Source organism: Leptonychotes weddellii, chromosome 6 (assembly GCF_054177405.1).
Source record: "Leptonychotes weddellii isolate Sample4059 chromosome 6, ASM5417740v2, whole genome shotgun sequence".
Classification (NCBI taxonomy): Eukaryota; Metazoa; Chordata; class Mammalia; order Carnivora; family Phocidae; genus Leptonychotes; species Leptonychotes weddellii.
Genome location: NC_138374.1, coordinates 137,012,291 through 137,033,913, shown reverse-complemented (window position 1 = coordinate 137,033,913; position 21,623 = coordinate 137,012,291). Strand labels below are relative to the sequence as shown.

General features: G+C 42.9%; 2 protein-coding genes across 7 annotated transcripts in view; one reads left to right on the top strand and one right to left on the bottom strand.

The window, feature by feature from the left end:
• The window catches only part of ASH1L (ASH1 like histone lysine methyltransferase), a 191,864-nt gene extending 177,109 nt beyond the window's left edge, over positions 1-14,755 (bottom strand). For 3 of the 6 annotated variants that reach the window (XM_081825480.1, XM_031029706.2, XM_006734775.3), the window contains exon 1: positions 14,065-14,351. The gene's annotated coding sequence lies outside the window, so the exon portion shown is untranslated. Of the gene's footprint in view, positions 1-14,064; positions 14,353-14,658 lie in introns of those variants that run through there. The other 3 variants (XM_081825481.1, XM_081825482.1, XM_081825479.1) reach the window with 2 other exon arrangements.
• Positions 14,756-15,097: 342 nt separating this feature from the next.
• Positions 15,098-21,623, top strand: part of DAP3 (death associated protein 3) — a 26,742-nt gene continuing 20,216 nt past the window's right edge. Inside the window, exon 1 of the mRNA XM_081823228.1 lies at positions 15,098-15,264. The gene's annotated coding sequence lies outside the window, so the exon portion shown is untranslated. The remainder of the gene's footprint in view (positions 15,265-21,623) is intronic.

Sequence of the window (21,623 nt, the reverse complement as noted above, 5' to 3'; positions counted from 1 at the left end):
TTAAAAAATCCAATAAAAACATATTTTGAAAAGATTTGAAATAGACATAGCTACCATACGTCGATATCTCTCAAAGTCTTGTTGTGTTCCTATCTACATGAAATTGAGCAAAGTAACCCAATTAATTGTGGACATACTTTCTAACTCCAATATTCTACTACTGACTAGCTATTTTCTTAAAACATTCCTCTCCTGTTCATTTCCATTTAACGGACTACCGCACATTACACACATCTTTATTTTTTTATTATTTTATTGTGGTAAGAACACTTAACGTGAGATTTACCCTCTTAACAAATTTTTAAGTGTGCAATACAGTAGTGTTGACTATAGGCACAATGTTGTACAGCACATCTCCAGAGCGCATTCATCTTGCCTGACTGAAACTTCACACCTGTTGATAAGGAATTCTCCATTTCCCCCATTCCTAACTACATACCTCTTTATAAAAAATATGAACTTCTGTTCATCAAAAGAAACCACCGTGAGAGTGAAAAGGCAAGCCACACATTGGATAATGTTATGTGCAAGGCATATATTGGAGAAAAGGACTGCATTCAGAATATATATTATCCAACAAGCACTAAAAGATGCTCTACCTCACCAATAATCAGGTAAATGCAATCAATACCACAATGAAATACTATTACCCACTAAAATGGCTAAAATTAAAAAGAATGACAACAAATGTTGGTGAAGATGTGGAACAAATGGAACACCTATACATTCCTGGTATAGTTATAAAGTCAGACAGTCAGTTTGGAAAACTGTTTCACAGTACTTACTAAAGATAAAAATATGCTGGGCGCCTGGGTGGGCTCAGTCGTTAAGCGTCTGCCTTCGGCTCAGGTCATGATCCCAGAGTCCTGGGATCGAGTCCCACATCGGGCTCCCTGCTCCGCGGGAAGCCTGCTTCTCCCTCTCCCACTCCCCCTGCTTGTGTTCCTGCTCTCACTATGTCTCTCTGTCAAATAAATAAATAAAATCTTAAAAAAAAAAGGATAAAAATATGCTTACCCTGTGGCCCAGCAATTCCACTCCTAGGTATATGCCAAAGAGAAATGAGTGCATATTATTCACCAAAAGAGGGGAGGGTGGCCAGGTAAGGCTTCACAGCATCAACTTGAACTTTGTCTCAGAAGATGGGTAGGTGTTCCCTAAGCAGCCAGGCACTGGGAGGAACATGAAAGTCATGGAGATAAAAACGAACTGTTTGGGAATGATGACGGTTCCAAACAGCTGAAGCACAAGGGTAAGAGACCCAGTGAGACACAAAGCTGAAGTGGTAGACAGGATCTTGAAGAAAGAGCCAAACAGTCTGTTATGCCAAGAGACACAGTCAGGTTTGGATTTAGAAATTACATTCAGAAAGGTGTGTGGGATGTAGCTAAGGAAGCCAATGAGGGTGGGGCACAGAGAGGTAATTCTCACTTTGCTGCCATTTTACCCATTTTGAAGAATAACTGCTTTTCTTATACCCAGCCTGCCATTCTAACATTGGTATGCTGCTTTAACTGATGATCCTCCAGAAATTACTGTATTACCAAAATGGTGAAGGGGAGAAGTAGGTGTGCAGATGACAGAAGCAAAGATTTACTTAAACCACTCCCCACAAACAACTACCACCGTCCTTATGTGTTTACTTCTGTTTTTAAGAGCAATCACTGTTGAACAAAATGTAAAGAATGCAACTGTCATTCCATAACATTCATAATTAAGAGGCCTATGAAACAAGGGTATTGGCCTATAACCAAAATTACCTAAAAACTCCCCAAAATTATATAGCAAAAATTTTATGTGTATATATGCACTTTTTGGGAAAGGGTACAAAGATTTCATACTCTCATTGGGGCCCATAACTACCGCCACCACCACCACAAAAGGAGTTACGATCCTCTGTTTTTGAAATCAGCTTCTAAGGTAAGGTACAGAATGGATACCCAGGAAACTAGAAGATGGCCACTTTGAACCACCTAAGTCTCAGTGAACAGTTTCCAGATTTTTGTGGAATAGATTCATCTAGAAATATTTTGAGAGACTTATCTGAATCCCAAATCATATTACCATCTTAAACATCTCAGGTTCTACTTAAGAAGATCACCTCTAACCTATCTGGAAACTTTTGGTAGTGTTTTCCTAAGGACACCATTAACTTGGAAAAGAAATGGCTCTCTAATGCACCAACTGATGATTCTGACTCTGACATGGGAAAAAGAAATCATACATGATGGACCCTTAATTCTCTGGTGATTTCTATAAAATTGCAACAAGATGTCAGATAAACCCTGGGGAATATGTTATTAGAAATGTTTCCCCTCAATGTTCTGGAATTAATTTCTCTTCCTGGACTGACAAAGTCCAAAACTACTGGCCTTTCAGGCATAGTGCCAATTCAACAGATGGGCCCTACATTTTCCTAATGGTAGAGGTAGACTGGCAAGTGTGAAGTCATGTACTCAAGCAAGAGAGTATCTGTTTCATGCAGTAGCTAAGAGGATTTCTGATAGGGTTTTAAATCAATGACACAAAATAACCTACATGCTGTGATTTTGTCTGTAATTTCTATTCCTTTCCATTTTTAACACCTCAAATACATTTAAATAGATACCTACCCAAACCCAGATGTCCCAAAATATGCAATAAGTCAACCTCACAAGCCCCTAATACCTTCAAGTATTGGATCTTACACATGTATTCTCAGATAATAATGTGTTGACTCAGTAAGTCCACAGATGAAAACCAGCTTCTTTAAAGGAAGGTTTAACAATGCCCAGTGATAGACCAAAGAAGAAAAGGAGGCAGCTTGATCTCACTCTAAATTTTCAAAGCCAGGAATGGTTATCATGTGAATGGGTAAGAAGCTTCATGTCTTTTGATACTTCCTTATTTTATTATTATTTTTTAAAGTTTATTTAAGTAATCTCTACATCCAACATGGGGCTCAATCTCACCACCCTGGGATCAAAAGCTGTATGCTCCTCCAACTGAGCCAGCCAGGCACCCCAAAACTTCATTATTTTATAAATTTATATTTATTTATTTTACTTTATGTTGTCCTCCACAATGGAGATCTAGGAAGGTAATGACCATTCTGGCCATCTTTTCAGAGTAATCTAGTAAAAATAGGCACTTTGGCTTTTAGTTTCATATAAAATGAGTGTTCTGATCTCTGCAGCACAATAAAAAAGCTACTTAACAGATAAAAAATAAATCTGTAGACGAACCATGAGAGACTATGTACTCTGAGAAACAAACTGAGGGTTTTAGAGGGGAGGGGAGGGGAGGGATGGGTTAGCCTGGTGATGGGTATTAAAGAGGGCACGTACTGCATGGAGCACTGGGTGTTATACGCAAACACTGAATCATGGAACACTACATCAAAAACTAATGATGTAATGTATGGTGACTAACATAATAAAATATAATTTAAAATAAATCTGTTCATTAACCATTTTATTTTTGTCTGTCTTTACTAATTAGTACTTGCTAGTTTTTCTTAAGAAAGTATTATTCCTAAAATTATCAAACAATTCTTTCATCCCTGGCATTACTGATTAAGTGCCTCTAAATGTCAAGAATACCCCACAATTCATTTCAAGACTATCTACACTCACTCTCCAGGTAATCTCATCAAGTCCCATGGCTCTAAACAGCATCTCTACCCTGATCAACTACCAAATTTATATTTGCCCCAATCCTGAGATTTATATATCAAACTTCCTGCTCAATATCTCAACCAGAAACATTTAATAGAAAACTCAAAGTCAGTACATCCAAACCAAATTCTTAATTTCTGCACTCCTGAAACCTGCCTCTCCCAGTGTTCCAAATTTCAGTAAATGGCACCCAACATTGAGGCCATCATTGCAGTGAAACTTGACTACTCTTTTACTCAGACCCCACAGCCAATCCAAGTTATCATCCCCCCACCTTTAAAAATGTATCCCAAATCCATCTCCCTGATAACACCCTAAATTCAACTTACAATCATCTCTTGCCTCAAATATCACAATGGCCTAGCTGGTCACTCTGGTTGCATCATTCTTGCCTTTCAAAGTGTATATATTAGATCAAGTCACTTCCCTGTTCAAACCTCCCAACAGGTTCCCATCAAGTCTAGAATAAGATCTACACAGTTAGTCAAGTCTTACAAGTCCCTAAATTATATAGCCCCTGGCTACCTCTTCTACCTATTTCCTATCATTCATCCCCACCTTGTTTACTCTGTTCAAGCCCTTTCTTATTTCTTAAACACAGCAAACATACTACTGCCTCAGGGCTTATGCTCACACCCCAGACAGCTGCATGGGGCGCTTTGTGTCATTCAAGTCTCTACTCAAGTACCACTGCCTCAAAGAACTTCCCTAATCACTGAACATCCCCTTACTTTGTTTACATTTCCTTTACACCTATCCTGGAAATGCTATGGCATTATACCCATTTATTAATATCTTACAAGAAGTGAGCACCAATGATTTTTTTTCAAGATTTCATTTATTTGACAGAGACAGCGAGAGAGGGAACACAAGCAGGGGGAGTGGCAGAGGGAGAAGCAGGCTCTCCGCCAAGCAGGGAGCCCTAAGTGGGGCTCGATCCCAGAACCCCGGGATCATGACCTGAGCCGAAGGCAGACGCTCAATGACTGAGCCACCCAGGCGCCCTTACCAATGATTTTTTTAAGTAATCTCTACACTCAACGCGGGACTTGAACTCAGGACCCCGAGATCAAGAGTTGCACGCTCCAACGACTGAGGCAGCCAGGTGCCCCTGAAAGCAATGATTTTTTACTTCTTTTTTCAGGGCTGTACTACCCTCTGGGCTTAGAACAATAGCTGGTATAACGTAAGTATACAATTAATATTTACTGAATGAAAGACTATATATATTCCTTCTGTTGGAAGGCACAGGAGACAGAATGCTCGTTTTAGTTTTTATTTGAATCTGAACAGAGGACTTAATCTACTGATATCCCAAAGGACTAACTGTCCAGTAGATTGCCTGGATTAAACACAGGCACATAATAAAGATCCTCAAGAGGAAGAGATTTTTGTCCTAGAACTGACTTGCTCTGGCATAAAATAATCCTATCCCAAGACATTCTTTCAATACCTTGCCTGAACCACATGCAATGTGATGGCAGCACATTACAGCAGTACTAAAACATCTTGATCTGGAAGAGTAAAATGAAAATGCCCAAGGACCTGATTTTGTTCATTCATCACTGTATCCTAAAGTCTAGCACATAATAAACAATAAAGTGAGGTGATATAGTGAAAGCAATGGGTTCTGCTATGGAAGAATACACTGGGCTCCTAAAAATCAAAGAAGTGCTCATCAGCTTTAAAGAGAGAACTGTCCCGGGGCACCTGGGTGGCTCAGTCAATTAAGCGTCTGCCTTCAGCTCAGGTCATGATCTCAGGGTCCTGGGATTAAGCCCCACTTCGGGCTCCCTGCTCAGCAGGGAGTTTGCTTCTCCCTCTCCCTCCATCATGCGTGTGCGCATGCTCTCTTTCCCTCAAATAAATAAAATCTTTAATAAATAGAGAACTGTCCTAACTAAACCCAATTCAGTTCAAAGACTTAAGGTTCTCCGCCCCAAAAACTTCACACTGAAAGATATATTCCTGTTCACTTTGGAGACAAGTCCTTGATTTGGTAAGAAGCAGCAGCCAAACATAAAAGCCTAGTCTCGGGGCACCTGGCTCAGTTGATAGAGCATGTGACTCTTGATCTTGGGGTTGTAAATTCGAGTCCCATGTTGGGTCTACGCAGAGATTACTTAAACATAAAATCTTAAAAAAAAAAAAAAAAAGCCTGGTCTGGAGTTAAGTGGGAGAACACAAAAAAATTCATAGGTAAGGAAAATAAGATAACATAAATTGAGAATTAGAAAAAATACATGTAGCAAAGTTGTTTATACATACTTTCAAAAATGTATTTTGTGTATTCTTACCTCCTATAGGCATCATATACAAGGGAGATCATTTGCTTTCCTAAAAATGTTTTCTCTTTTTAGGAAATAAATAAGAGAAACTAATAATAGTAGCATATCTGTATTATGTACTTGCTGCATGACATATATGATGCTAAGCACTTTTCACATATTATCTGGTACAATCTTTCAACAGCCCTATGCTTTAAGTATTATCGTCATTTTACAGTCAAGAAAACCAAAGACCAGGGCGCCTGGGTGGCTCAGTCGTTAAGCGTCTGCCTTCGGCTCAGGTCATGATCCCAGGGTCCTGGGATCGAGTCCCACATCGGGCTCCCTACTCAACAGGAAGCCTGCTTCTCCCTCTCCCACTTCCCCTGCTTGTGTTCCTGTTCTCTCTCTCTCTCTGTCAAATAAATAAATAAATAAAAATCTTTAAAAAAAAAAAAGAAAGAAAACCAAAGACCATAAGGATTTTGCTAAAGATTATACAGTAAGTAGCAAAACTGGGACCTGAGCCTAGTCAATCCGATTTCTGACTCCATGATCTTAATCACTATTTAGGATTTTCAACAAATTGAGGGGAAATATACCAATGTGAAGGTTGGGACATTTGTTCATTATTAAGAAAAGCAATTATACAATGTCTTTATTTGGCTGGATACATATTATAATAATCAATGCCGCATTAACTAAGATGTTGAAGGAGTGGAGTATGTTCTAGTAAAAGTTTTTTGAGTAACTAAAACATAAACAATTATTTTCTTGATTTTAATCTTCATTAAAAATTACCTTTAACAATAACAGCACAGTACTATTTTGTCTAAGAGTGTATGGAACACAGTTCCACCTTTGTTCTGTTGATGATCTCTAAGTACAAAACCCAACCTTACACAGTATTGGAAGACACAGGAAATCATAAGAAAACAGGTAGAAAGTACAGATCCAAATTGCAGTCCCCTAAACTCATTCTGCTATGTTATTTTCATTTTCATACCTTTGCAGATGATCTTCCCCTACCTAGAATGTCCCCTCTAAGCCTTACTGAGTACCTCGTATTTATCCTTTAAGACCTGGCTCTTCCCCGACCCTTGCAGGAAGCTATCCTTAACCTTTTCTTTCTCTCCACAGATTTAATAAATTTTTCCCTTCTCTACCTGGGAGAAATGTACTACGCTGTATATTATAACGTTTAACATGATGTTCCTCTTACTAGATTCACTACTTTTTTTTTTTTTTAAGATTTTATTTATTTGAGAGAGAGAGAGCGAGCACATGAGAGGGGGGAGGGTCAGAGGGAGAAGCAGACTCCCCGCTGAGCAGGGAGCCTGATGCGGGACTCGATCCAGGGACTCCAGGATCACGACCCGAGCCGAAGGCAGTCGCTTAACCAACTGAGCCACCCAGGCGCCCATAGATTCACTACTTTCTGAGGCAGGAAAAAAAAAAAAATCTTCTCCCAACACCTAAGCACAGAAATGGAAATGAGATAAGCATTGGAAAAATGTTAGTTGGTTGAATGAGAGATGAACAGAAAGAATACTTGTTTTTATTTTTTATTTTTTTAAAAGTAGGCTCCAGGGCCAGTGCAGAGATCAAGACATGAGATGAAATCAAGAGTCGGATGCTCAACCGAATGAGCCATCCAGGTGCCGCAAAAAGAATACTTGTTAAACAGAATTAAGGGGCGCCTGGGTGGCTCAGCTGGTTAAGCGGCTGCCTTCGGCTCGGGTCGTGATCCACAGGTCCTGGGATTGAGCCCCGCATCGGGCTCCCTGCTCAGCGGAGAGCCTGCTTCTCCCTCTCCCTCTGCCTACTTGTGCTCTCTATCTCTCTGTCAAATAAATAAAATCTTTAAAAAAAAATTAAAAATAAACAGAATTAAACTTTGACTTTACCTACATTTATATAACATTTTTTCTTTACACACACACAAAATTAACTTAAATCTCTCTTTGTAGTTGCAAGGTGATTACTCTTTTTTTCTTTGATATGCTTCTGCATCTAAATTTTAACTTCCTAACATGTTATCACTTCACTTGATGTAATCTATACTTGTGATTTATATCCTCCAACCTTCTTTGAAGACCTTTATACTACATATAATATTGTTTACCCAGGAATTATTATACATGATTGATTCAGTCCCCCATTTCCTCAAATGTCAGAGTTAGCAGTTTCTTCTTTCAAAGACAATCTTTTAAATTCTCTCCATTCAGCCCTATTAGGCTTCTTATATTAGTAAACATTTAAATTCTGGTGCTTTCATTTTCATTAGTGCTGAATTTAAAAAACCGTATCATAAGGAATATCTCCTCCATATTCTAAATAATGTCCCTTATATCAAGAGGCCAACAATATAGCTACTTTCTTAATCTGACACTATCCACCTGGGGTCTTAGGACAAATAAGACGGAATGAGAAGAGTGATTTGGTATCAAGCGTGGAAAAGATAAAATGTAAAACAAGTCAAAGATTCATGATTTATTTACTATGGGACTATAACATAAGCTATAACAAAAGATAAGTTAACCAAAGTTTCACTAGTGATAGAACTTACATTCATAATTTTAACTGTCAGCCTTTTATAGAAGGCTAAATTCTACTTTACCAGCAATCACTTCAAATTTGTACATTCTGATACATCTTTGTAACAATAGGAATATTTACTTTCTTTTTCTACAATATTTCCATACTAGTCATGATTACCCTGTTCTGTACCATGGTTTGTATTTAACAACTGAAGCAATGGTATGGACTTTCAAATGACCACAATTAAAATTTCAAAATTCAAAACAATGTTATTTCATACTGTTCAAGCTGATTTTAGACCAATTTCGGCTCCTGTTCAACATCACCAGTATTATCTGATTTCTTAGTGGTAATTAGATCCAGTTAGAAAATCAAGAACAAGAAGAACTCAAAAATGTTTTTAGCATCTTGTTACTAGTACTTAAAAAAAGACTATAAGAGACACATTATTTCTCACTTGTATATTAGAAAAAAGCTTATCAGCTTTTCTGGCAAACACAGGAACTGTTTGCATTTTTCAATGCAAACATCTAAAAAGCAGTGAGGTGAATTCTTTTTTTTTTTTTAAGATTTTATTTATTTATTTGACAGAGCGATAACGAGAGAGGGAACACAAGCAGGGGGAGTGGGAGAGGGAGAAGTAGGCTTCCCGCTGAGCAGGGAGCCCAAAGTGGGGCTCGATCCCAGGACCCCGGGATCATGACCTGAGCCGAAGGCAGACGCTTAACGACTGAGCCACCCAGGCGTCCCAGTGAGGTGAATTCTACTCCTTCATTTCTTACAGTTTGCAGGGGGAATCCCTATTGACAGGTAAAATAGATTAGAAGTAGTTTAATTCCACTTATCATCAGATACTTTTATTTAAAAAGTTATATAGACCTAACTATGGAGAAATAATTCCCCATTAAAGTATAAAAAGAATGCATACACTGAAGTATTTATGAATGAAATTATATAACATCTGAAAGATTTGCTTCAAAATAAGCAAAGCAGGGGAGGGGAGGCAACAGAGAGGCCAGTAGATGGGGATATATACACTGTGATAACTGGGTGGTGGTAACTGCTGAAGCTGGATGTTGAGTACGTAAGAACTCACTACACTATTCCCTTCATTTCTGTATGTTTGAAATTTCCCACATTTAAAAAAATGAACAAAATAAAATGGAAAAAGTATACAATCCTGTCATCAACTTGTGTATGTCTGAGAGCAAATGACTAAAAACTATGAAAAGCAAAACCAATTAATGCTAAAATAAATTTTATAGATTCTTCAAATATACAAAAGTTAGATGTTCAATGAAGGCAATACAACTCTTGAAATAACAAGGTTATTAAATTTCTGTCATCACTTAAATCTATAATTTATTATGTTGTGCCAACATCACACTACCATTAACCACCCCCCAACGAGGCAGTCACTAAAATACTGATTTCTAAAACATGAAATGTAAGATTGACAGTTATCATTAACTAAGAAAACAAATAAGTTTGAAAAGCTAGCCTCTCCATACAAAATATAAAAAAATTACAATTTAAAGAAAAAACTAATTTTAAAAAAGTAGCAAAATAACTCAAAATAAAACAAAAATTACTTTCATTTCCCTCTTTTACAGCAACCAGGTTTAAGACATCTCATGCTTCTAGAAAGGCTGACACAAAGTAGACCTCACAGCAGACATCAGTAAGACTGTATATTACCTTTAAATGACTCAGACCACCACACATAACTCAAATAGAAATATGAAATTTTTAACTAGAGATGCATCACCTACAGATATGGTAAAACTTCTCCACTGTGTATAGGCAGATCATTTTGGCAGAACTGAATGTGGCCACTTCTTTATTTGTAAGGCCTGGAAGACTTAGGATAAAACCTCAAGTGGTACTTCTAATGCCATAAAGACACAATGCCTAGCAAGATACATAGAAATAAAGTTATGCTCCACATTTTAGAACACAACTCAAAAATATGACATGAAAATTGCTTTCATTACCTGATCCTTAAAGATCCTGAATAATTTTTTGTAATTATTACAAGCATTATTTTTTTTTTTAAAGATTTTATTTATTTATTTGACAGAGAGATACACAGTGAGGGAGGGAACACAAGCAGTGGGAGTGAGAGAGGGAGAAGCAGGCTTCCCGCGGAGCAGGGAGCCCGATGCGGGGCCCGATCCCGGGACCCTGGAATCATGACCTGAGCCGAAGGCAGACGCTTAACGACTGAGCCACCCAAGCGCCCCACAAGCATTATTTTTTAAATAATGAAGTATCTCATACATCCAAGACTATATAAATATGTACCTATATGCACTACACACATGTGTATAACATGTTATTTTAAAAACCCACAAATTTACTACCCAAGGTAAAAATTAGAGAAAATATTAAACTTTTCACAAATTTCCAAGACCTTCTTACAGAGAGGCCACGACAATAAAGAGAAGAGACAATCACACCATTTTTCTTCAGATCTTTCCATTATCTTACCGAATACTGTAATCTGTGCTATCAAAACACCTTTCTGAATTTCTTGTTCTTTTAAAAATACAGTGATTATTTTAAATTTCCAGTACTGGATTCATGCGTAGTCTGTCAAACAGCTACTGCATTTTACCTCAGAAGAGTTTCCTGGATGCATGCACACCCAAAAAAAATGACATTAAGACCTTTGTTACAAACTCACCACAGAAATACATTGAAAACAAGATAAGGAATGCAACCAAAGTGTGCCTGCTTTTCAAAAACACCAGATGATACCAAAACACATATCATAGCTACAAGTTGCATAGAGAGTGGGAAGACTTTATAGCTTCTTGAGAATTAGTAACAGCAAAAACTCTGCAATTAAGTCATGAAACCTCGACTTCCAGGAATATTCTTCCCTCCTCTTTGCCCTTTTGAAAACTCTACCATCATAGAATCCTTAGCTTCTACTGGATTAGAATCTCTCCAGGGACAGAGGCCATATATTACTCATCTTTGTGTCTCCTGCAGAGAATTGAGTCAATAATGTTTGTTATACATAACATAAACTCCAGTAAATGAGCTTCAGAAGCTTCAGTCCCAATGCAAAACTGCAAAGAGAAGTTTAAGAATAGAAAGGAAAAGAATAAAGCTATAAATATTTGAGCAATATATTTTCTTACCACCTAATTCAGAATCATGTACTAACACTGCAAAAATGAATTTGTAAAGAATAAAGAATAAGGGTACCTGGGTGGCTAAGTTGGTTAAGTGACTGCCTTCGGCTCAGGTCATGATCCCGGAATCCTGGGATCGAGTCTCACATCGGGCTCCCGGATCAGCGGGGAGCCTGCTTCTCCCTCTGACCCTCTCCCCTCTCATGCTGTTTCTCTCTCTCTCTCTCTCTCTCTCAAATAAATAAATAAGTAAATATGTTAAAAAAAAAAAGAATAAAGAATAAAAAATAAAAGACATGACCTTAAAGTTCTCCTTACTTTCAGCACACTCAAAAACTGTCACAGAATCTTTCACCTTAAACTCATACCAACATCTTCATCTCCAAACAAAGCTCTATGTATTTTAAAAGGCTTTCAAATGAGACCTAAATATAAAAAGGTTCTACTTCATCACAATTTAAGTTCCTGAAATTGTATGCATAATTTGTGTGATTGTGTTTATGCTCATTTAACAGTGAGCGTCTTTCATCAGATTCTCAGAAGGATAAGTGACCCAAAAAAACTTTAAGAACTACTAATCTAGCATATCAAAAACTCTGTTTTCCAGAGATAATACAGTTAAGCTGCCTTAGTTCGAGTATTTTTCCCTCATATTCACTGACGGGATCCTTAGTGCAAAATTAGTCTTCAAAGAACTCCTTCAGCTGAGCCAAAAAGGTCCAATATCCACAGGAATGTACAGCAACAATTCGCAGATCCCCCAAACAGTTTATTCATAAATGCCAAAAGAAAATGCAAAAGAAGGTACACTGTATCACAAACTTGCCATGCTTTTAGATTGGTAAACAGACTTGTATCCTTCCACATAAAAATGTCTGGGATATGTAAATTCCCTCCAAACTGAACAGACTTTTTAGGAAAGTTTTAGTTTCAATTCCAACACTGACTCGGCCTCCCTGCTGGACTTAATAACCTACCACTGTCAAGACAAGTCCCCTCATATGCACCCAGGTTGTTTCAACAGGGTCACCTTGATTATTCTCACCCCAAGGCAGGGACCACTTCCTGAGTAATTATTCAATAAACTGTCGAATGAATGAAAGAAGATCCTCCCTCCCATAGATCTAAAGTTAAGCCGTCAGCTGCTCCAGTACAAGTTTAAGCTGTGGAAGACATCCCTCCCTCAAATACACAAGCTAAGTGTCAGAAATGCCCTGATTCCTCCACAAACAAGAAATAATCTAGTTGTGGATGCCCATTCCCTACAGGCCAACCTATGATCCGTACCTACGTGTGACACAACTCATCGCTGGCAGCTGCAATCCGGCCAGTCGCTTGTGCCCCTATCTTTCCGGAAACCCGGATTGGCCTGACAAGACCTCCTGAGCTGCCCGAGGCGTGTGGTGAACGGACTACTAGACAAGCAGTCACAATACTTGAGGTCGAGTCTCAACTTTGTCACCAACTTAAAGCGTGTGACCTTGGAAAAAGGATCTCTTTATGCCTCCCTTTCCTCCTTTACAAATGGGAGAAAACATCTCTTCTACCCTTTCTACCATTTCCACGTAGAGAGGTAGGATCACAGACAGAAGGAGCATTCTGAAAAGCTTCATTCTGTGGTAAGTGTTAGCATCAACTCGGGCCTTCCTCACAGCCTCGCGGGAGCTGTTCGGTTAGATACTCCGGGGGTTCTCACGGACACGATCCACTCTCGTCGGGGGGACTCCCCAGACCACAACCGGCTACGACGAAGGGGCCCCATCCCCGGCCCCACACACAGATGCTACGCCGTGTGCGATACCGCCATGACTCCTCTTTCCCAACCAGCACTAAGGCGCTCCCAATCTCTACACTACACACGCGTGTCAACCGGAAGGGAACATCCCCAATTTTCTTTCAAAAATGAGGTAACTCGTGAGGGGCTCTCCAGCACACTTGCACAAACCCGAGCCAACTCTTCCGGAACACTTTCCTGCCTCGCACACACACACAAACACAGCCGCTCGACACCAGCAGACCATCTGTCTTCCAGACCAAAAACATGTCTTTCCACGTCCAAACTCCCCAGGACATCCATTCAACTTACACCCCCGAGGTGGGCCGAGCGCGCCAGGTCGAGCACCCCCGAAGCCCAGCGCCCGGGGGGATGCTCCCGCCGCGCCTCCGCGACGCGCCAACTAACCTGTCAGGGGCTCGGGCGACTCCGCCTCCGCTCGCCGACTTTCCCGCCCCCTCCCCCCAGGCCGGGAGCCCGCCCGTCAGGGACACCCCTGCCCCCCCGCCGGGAGGGACTTCCCGGTACGCTCAGGATCCCCCTCGCCTCCCTCCCCTCCCCCACCGCTGCCGCCGCTCCACGGAGGTCCAGGTCCGGGAGGTGACAGTGGCTCCCGGGCCGCCCAGGCTCGCCTCGCTCACGGAGCACTTAGGCCCGAAGCCTCCGCGGGCGGTTCTGCTCACCGTGTCAGAGGCCGAGGCCGAGCGAGAGGAGAGTGCAGGGAAGAGGGGAAGGGGGGCGGCCGCCAGCAGGCTCCTCCGCGTCCCCGGGTCGGCGGCGGATCCCTGCCGCTTGTCAGGAGGCGGCCCGCGGGTGCGCGGACTGGCGGAAACGCGAGCGAAGAGAAGGGAAAGGCGTGGGGCTGAGCAGGGGCCACCGAGGGGAGGCGGTCCCGCAACCGCGACGGGGATCGTCTCCCCCTCCGCAAAGCGAACCCAAAATGGCGGCGGGAGCGGCGGCGGCAGAGCGGCGGCGGCGGCGGCTGCTCGGGAGGGAGGGCGGGCGCGAGCGAAGGGCGCCTCGTGCCCCCCCACCTCCCACCAGTCCCTCCCCGCGGCCTCCCCCCGCGGCCCCCCCGCCCCCGACTCGGACGGCAGAGCGCGCACGCCCGCCCGCACGCGCCGGACGGTCTCCGGGCTCGCCGCTCGCTCTCCCCCCGACCCCCGCCTTCGGCCGCCTGGCGCACCCGCCGGCCCGTCGGCGCTCGCTCGCTCGCACGGCCCCCCGCTCCCCCTCGGCCCCTGTCAGGGCGGCCGGGCGCGGGCCCTCACGCGTACCTTCGGCGGCGCGAGCCCCAGCCTCCTCCTCCTCCACCGCCTCTTCTTTCCTCCCCCCCTCCCCGCCCCCACGGCCACCAACCGCCGCCACGGCCGCCGCCGCCGCCGCCGCCGCCGCCGCCGCCCCCCCACATGCCCTCCGCCCCTCGCGCGTGCACCTCCCACAATCCCCCCCGCCGGACCGTTCCATTCTCGCGGCCGCAGGAGCGGAAGGGGGGAGGGCCGGCGCCGCGGCGGGGCTGTCGTGAGGAGTGGAGCCACGCGAGGGCCGGGCAGGGCCCGGGCCGACTCACCTCCCCCGCCGCCGCGCCGCGCCGCCGAGGCTGCCTTCCGCGCTCCGCCGCCGGGCCGCGGTGGGCGCCTCGAGGGCGGCCTGGCTCCCCTCCGCTGGCCGGCGGTTGGAGGCCGCGGCGGCTGCGCGGTGAGCAGCTTCCTGCCGAACGGCCCGAGTTCGCCTGTCTTTTGCGGGAAGCGCGGAGAGCGGCCGGCTGTCGGCGGTGCGTGCTGCTCGCGGCCCTGGGACCCCCGCCGCGCCGCTCGCCGGGGAAGGAGCCGGCGCCGGGGTGCGCCCTCGAGGGAAGGGTGCAGGATCGGAGCCCCCGCGAGGTAGGGGGTGAGGCCCTGGGGCCGGCGGCTGTCCTGGGGGCTTCCTTCCGGGCTCTGTGTGGCGGACTCGGACCCGCCGGGGAACCCGCGCGCTGGTCGCCTTTCTTGCTTTGTGGTGTAAAGCCCAGCCTGGGCTGCTTGGGTTTCTCGCCACTGTGTCCCGCACGATGCGGGTGAGCACTTTCACGCGTTCCTCTTGGCTGGATGATACATCCTCAGCCTCATCCGGCAGCTTGAAGGCAGAGGGTAAAGAAACCACGTATTTCTAGTTCAGTGCTGGGCTCGATCTTCCAGTTCTTGCGTGTCCTTCAGAAAATTGTTTTTCTTCGTTATTTATCAAAAAAACCCGTAAGAGTGGACAGAAAAATTAGTTGAGTCCAAATCGGCCTTCAGAGTTGGTGAGATACTATACGCCAAGCAGAGAGTGTTCCCGTTCACAGACCTGGTGCAGGTCAGGTTTGTGGGTGCAGTTGCTAGTGTGTGTGCTGTTCTCCAAATGGTTCACGAAACAGTGCGAACCGAGACCTGGCAGATTTCTGCAGCTCCTGATGCTGCTTTATCAACATTTGGCCCCAACACCTACTTTTTCTCGATGAGGGAATTCAGGAGAACTATGAACTGTCAAAACCCGAAGTCTGCCTAATCTAGTTTTTAGTTTCATCCAAAGGGTAAAGCAGAATACATTCCCGGAGGGATCTCCTTGGGTTCCCTTTCCTTCACTTCCGTGGGCTTGTAGGGATCCAGGAAACAGTTTGAAAATCACTCTACTAGATTGAGCTCAAAGCCCTATTCAAGCTCTCAAGTTCGAGTAGACATACCCCCCTTTCCACATTTCAATGTATGGATCAGGTTTTGTTTGTTTGCTTTGTATTTTTTAAGGTAAAGAGGAAGTCAGCTTTAATGACCTCACTGTATGTTTGCTTTTCCTAACCATGTATTAAGTCTCAGCTCTTTCATGGAGCCTATCTAGGTTTACTTTGATCTTTCTTTAATTGTGTCGTATATGCAAATGTGTTACCCTACCAACATTTTTAATTTGATGGCAGGGACTAGGTCTAACACTTCTTGTGTATTCTTTTATAACCCTAGTGCAATGTAAGTAGTGGAAATGTTAAAAGAATGTTAGATACTTAAAATCTGAGAAGGGAAAGAGAAACATTTGTGGAATGCCATAACGGTAGAGCATGTGTTCCTGCTTTAATAACACTTTGAGGTATATCATCCTAATCCCCATTTTACAGATGAGAAGCCTGAGGCTCAGAGAAGTCCAGTAACTTTATCTTTAGATTTCACTTTGCCTGGGGTGCCTGGGTGGCTCAGTCCGTTAAGCGTCTGACTTCTGCTCAGGTCACGATCTCAGGGTGCTGGGATTGAGCCCTGCTCAGCAGGGAGTCTGCTTGTCCCTCTGCCTCTCCCCCTACTCATGCTTGTGCTCTCTCTCTCAAATAAAATCTTTAACTGTGCCTGTCCTAAAAACCTTTTTCACAATACCACGTTGTTTTCGTAGTAAAAATTTATCATCACCAACATAAGTATATATGCTACGAAGAAAAGACAATGGATTCCACTGCACCCGTATACAAAGAAGGGTGCTTAGTTATGGTTTCTGCCTTCATCTTGCTTTCATGAATTGTCAGCTAAGTATAGACAAGATAGTACCCTGTTCTTTTGTATAAGCTCCAGTGCCTACTAAACAATATTAAATACTCAGTAAAATGACCTTATTGAATGAATGAAACCTGAATAACTTGAACCAGGGAAAGTATGGAAGGCAGAATAATGGTCCCCCAAAGATGCCCATGGCCCAGTCCCTGGATCCTGTGCATATGTTACATGGCAAGAGGGAATTAAGGACGCAGATGGAATTAAGTTTGCTAATCAGCTAACCTTAAAATAGGGAGATTATCCTGGATTATGTGGTAGGCCCACTATAAGTAACAAGAGTTGTGAAAAGATGGAAGAGGGAGCAGAAGAGTCAACGTCTGAATGCTGCTATATGACAAAGGCTTGACCAGCTGTTGCAGGCTTGGAAGATGAAAGAGCAGCCTCTAAAAACTGCAAAAGTCAAAAAACCAGGTTCTCTACTGGAGCATCCAGAAAGAACACAACTGTACATATACACTTTGATTTTGGACTTCTAAACCACAGAACTCTGAGGTGACAAACTTGTGTTGTTTTATGCTACTAAGTTTGTGGTAATTTGTCACAGCAGCTAGAAACTAATGCAGAAAGGGGAGCCAAATCATGATTAAGCTCCAGAATACCTGCCTTGGATTGTGGTTTTGTGCTTTAATTCAAGAGTTTGTTTTGTTTTTGTTTGGGGTGCCCGAGTGGCTCAGTCGTTAAAGCAGCTGCCTTCCGTTCCGCTCAGGTCATGATCCCAGGATCCTGGGATCGAGCCCCGCATCGGGCTCCCTGCTCAGCAGGAAGCCTGCTTCCTCTCTCACACTCCCCTTGCTTGTGTTCCCTCTCTCGCTGTGTCTCTCCCTGTCAAATAAATAAATAAATAAAATCTTTAAAAAAATTAAAGTTTGTTTTGTTTTTAAGATTTTATTTATTTGAGAGAGAGAGCACGAGCAGGGGGAAGGGTGGAGGGGAATGAGCAGAGGGAGAGGGACAAGCAGACTCCGCACTGAGCATGGAGCCAGACACGGGGCTTGATCGCAGGACCCTGAGATCATGACCTGAGCCGAAATCAAGAGTCGACGCTTAACTGACTATGCCACCCAGGCGCCTCCGTGCTTTAATCCATAAAATGAGGGTATGGTTCAACGGAAAGTTTGCCCCAAATAAAGTGATCTGCACTCAGCCAAGCTGCCTAGATTTCCAGTATTTCCCTGCTGCTCTGCTTCTGGCATCAGTCCCCAAGCTGTAAATGGACAGCTGGGTTCTATGGTCCTACTGTACAGCAGCAGTCTTCGCTAACTAAGCTGCCTTCAGACTTGCCTACTAGAATAGAAGCAATTAAACATTTATTTCATGGTGCTTCCTTGCTGGGGTGTTGTCTAAACGCAGGATAGATAAGCAGGAAAACCTCTTCACTACAAACTTCAAAATAAGGTTTCAAATGTTAAAAATTTTTAAAGATAAAAGTCAACTAGAATATCATCATGGTTGACTTTACATCTGACAAGTTGTGGGTAAATACTATATAAGCATAGTAGTCTAAATAATTTTCTTTTAACAAGGGAAGAACTCTGAAATTTTGGAGGTGGGGGGTACCAAGATTTTAAACTACTGCTTCAGGTGATGGATTGCCTATTAGTAAAGTATCAGTGGACACTCCAGACTGCATGGGTGCAAAGCCTAGGTGTGAAAAGTTAGGTAGAACCTTAGTGGTAGTAACACATTGTAGATTTAGATACTACAGTTATCTCCATTTAGAAATGAGGAAACAGCCACACAAAGTTTAAGTAACTTGCTCAAGGTCACACAGCTATTAAGTAGGAGAGCCAGGTTTCGGATTTCAACACTTAGATTCTACAGTCCATGCTTTTAGCCATTCTGCCATACTTGCCACTCTGTTTTCTTTGTCTGTAAATTGGAGATACTACCTACATCATAGGGTTGTTGTAAAGGTAAAATGAGTTAATTCACATAAAGCGCTTAGAGCAGTCCCTGACTTACAGAAAGTGTTAGTAATATGTTAGCTATTGCTGTCGTTGGAGCCCTAGATTATTTTCCAATGTGCTTGAGTCACTGGAAGAAAGGAAACATCAATGCGGATGCTCCTTACTTCTGCCTTGACCAGCACAGTCCTTTTATCTCTTTTATATGTTAGTGCTGTTGTTGCTCTTAGCTTGGTAGAAGTTAGATTGCCAGAGGAGGGAAATGTCTGGGAAACACACTAGAGTGCCCTTGTTTTACAGGTAGGAAACTTGGGCCCAGAGAGAAGGAAAAAAAGACTTCTACGAGCTTAAAACAATGTTGTTTTTTCCTGTAGAAAATGTTATGTGAAAGGTACTCATCTGAGAATGCAAAGGGCTTATCAAACAGTCTTGAGGTAGATTTAGATGTGATGTAAGGACCCACTACTTTTAATTACTTATCTTCAATCTCTAACAGTTTGATGCAGCAAGGTTTTCTATCCACAGAAGTATAATTCACACAGAAAATTATGTGTTAGCTTTAAAGGGTTTCACTAAGGGTTTGTTGATTTAATTTTGTAAAATTTACTCTTTGCCTAGGTAATAGCAAAGGGGTTCAGATTCAAAAAGTACAAAAGATACCACCCTCCCTTTTCCTGCTCCCATAGGAACCCATTCCTTCTCCCTGAAAGCAACTAGTATTAACAATTTTTGTATATCCTTCAAAATATGGACCTTTTTACAAATTGTATATATATTTTCCCCCTTTTACACAAGTGATAGCTAACTGTATATATTGTTCTGTGCTTTTAATCCCCTACTTAATACATATTGGAGATTTTTCTTCATTAGTATGCAGAGAGCTCCTAGGGTTGTTTTGTTTCTAAACAGCTGCATGATGTTGCATTGTATGGATATGCTGTTTATCTGCTGGTGACAGATATTTAGGTTCTTTCCATTTTAATATTAGAAACAGTGTTGTAATTGAATAATCTAATATACATAGCAATCTTTGTTTTTATTACATCACTGTAAAAATGGCTTTGCTTAGGTCTCATTAAAAAAATCTTTTTAACATGGACACCTTACTGAAGTTTGGACAGTTTTTATTACATAAACAATATTATTAATATTGCTAATTATTGTTAATAACATTACCAATCAAAATCAAAAAAAGAAAGTTACCTGCAACATGAGCACCACCATAGATCAGATTGTTTTTTTATATCTTTTTCTTTAAGTCTTCACGCATCTCCACTGCACAACACTAATCTAATGCACCGTTGGGTTGAGCTCAACATAGGTGTACCCCTGAGCCCTAAAGTTGTAGGGTGGTAAGGCTGGGCATGTGCGTTCATGTAACATGCCTTCTGTGAAGCCTTCAGAAGCCTCTCCGATGTTTCACAGGTTCAGTTTGTTGAGGAGGATAGTACCACGAGTACAACGTAGAGCTTGCAGAGCTTTGCACTTGTTCAGGTTTGTCATAATCAGTGTGTTTCAAAGAAACACCTTTACTTCGAGAGCCCAAACCTGGGGAAGTAGATATAACGAGGATTACAGAAACCAGCATAACAAATCCTGTTTTTTCTAACTAAAATTATGAAAGCAGTGGGATTAGTCTCCATGAACCAAATTTTTCCTATAGGACTCGGGATTTAGAACAATCTTTCTCAACCTCAGCGCTCACTATTGACATTGGAGCCTGGGTAATTTGTTGTGGGAGACTCTTCTGTGCCTGACAGGATGGTCAGCAAAATCCCTGGCCTCTACACACTAGTCGCCAGCACCACTCCCCCAAGTTGTGACAACCAAAAATGTGTCCAGACATTACTAAATGTCCCCCAGGGGGCAAAATTGCCCCAACTGAGAACCACTGGTTTAGAAAAAGAATTGCTGGGGTGCCTGGGTGGCCCAGCCAGTTAAGCGTTTGCCTTCGGCTTGGGTCATGATCCCAGGGTCCTGGGATCGAGCCCCGTTATCAGGCTCCCTGCTCAGCCGGGAGCTGCTTCTCCCTCTTCTCCCCACTCGTGTTCTATCTCTGTCTCTCTCTCTCTCAAATAAATAAAATCTTAAAAGAAAAAGAATTGCTGATCACCAGGACATCAATCTTTCTTCAGTAGAGAAAAAGTCATGGCAGAGTAATAGAACCTTTTTGTCTGAATTCCTAGAATGGTAAGTCAAAATAATGAGATTACATATACTGTGTCTTCATTTGACAGTCTCATTATGGCCTTTTGGGGAAATACGTCCTGACTGTTTAACTGTTTGAATAACCATACCCAATGCCTCTGTGTTAAATCGGTTGAAATTCCCTTTACCATTGACATCCGTGCAGGAGTTCTCACTCGTAGCTGCACGTTGGAATCAGCTGGGGAACTTTAAAAAATCGCCAATATCATAAGTCTCCCTGTGAGAGATTGTGATTTAATTGGTCTGAGATATAGCCTGGGCATCAAACATTTTGATTACAGGCGGACCTCGTTTTGCCGCGCGCGGCCGTGAGGTGCTTCGCCGCTGCTGGGTTTTTACAAACGGGAGGTTTGGGGCAACCCCGCGTTGGCCCGGTGCCCCGACAGCAGGTGCTCACTTCCCGTCTCTCTCACAGTCCGGTGATTCTCACAGTATCTAAAACTTTTCCATTATTCGACGTTTATGGTGACGTGTGCCAAGCGATCGCTGATGCGCCAGCGTCACTGTGCGGGGGCCCCGCAGGCTGCACCCACATAAGACGGCCGACTGACCCAGTGCGTGTGTGACCACGGCTCCGCCGAG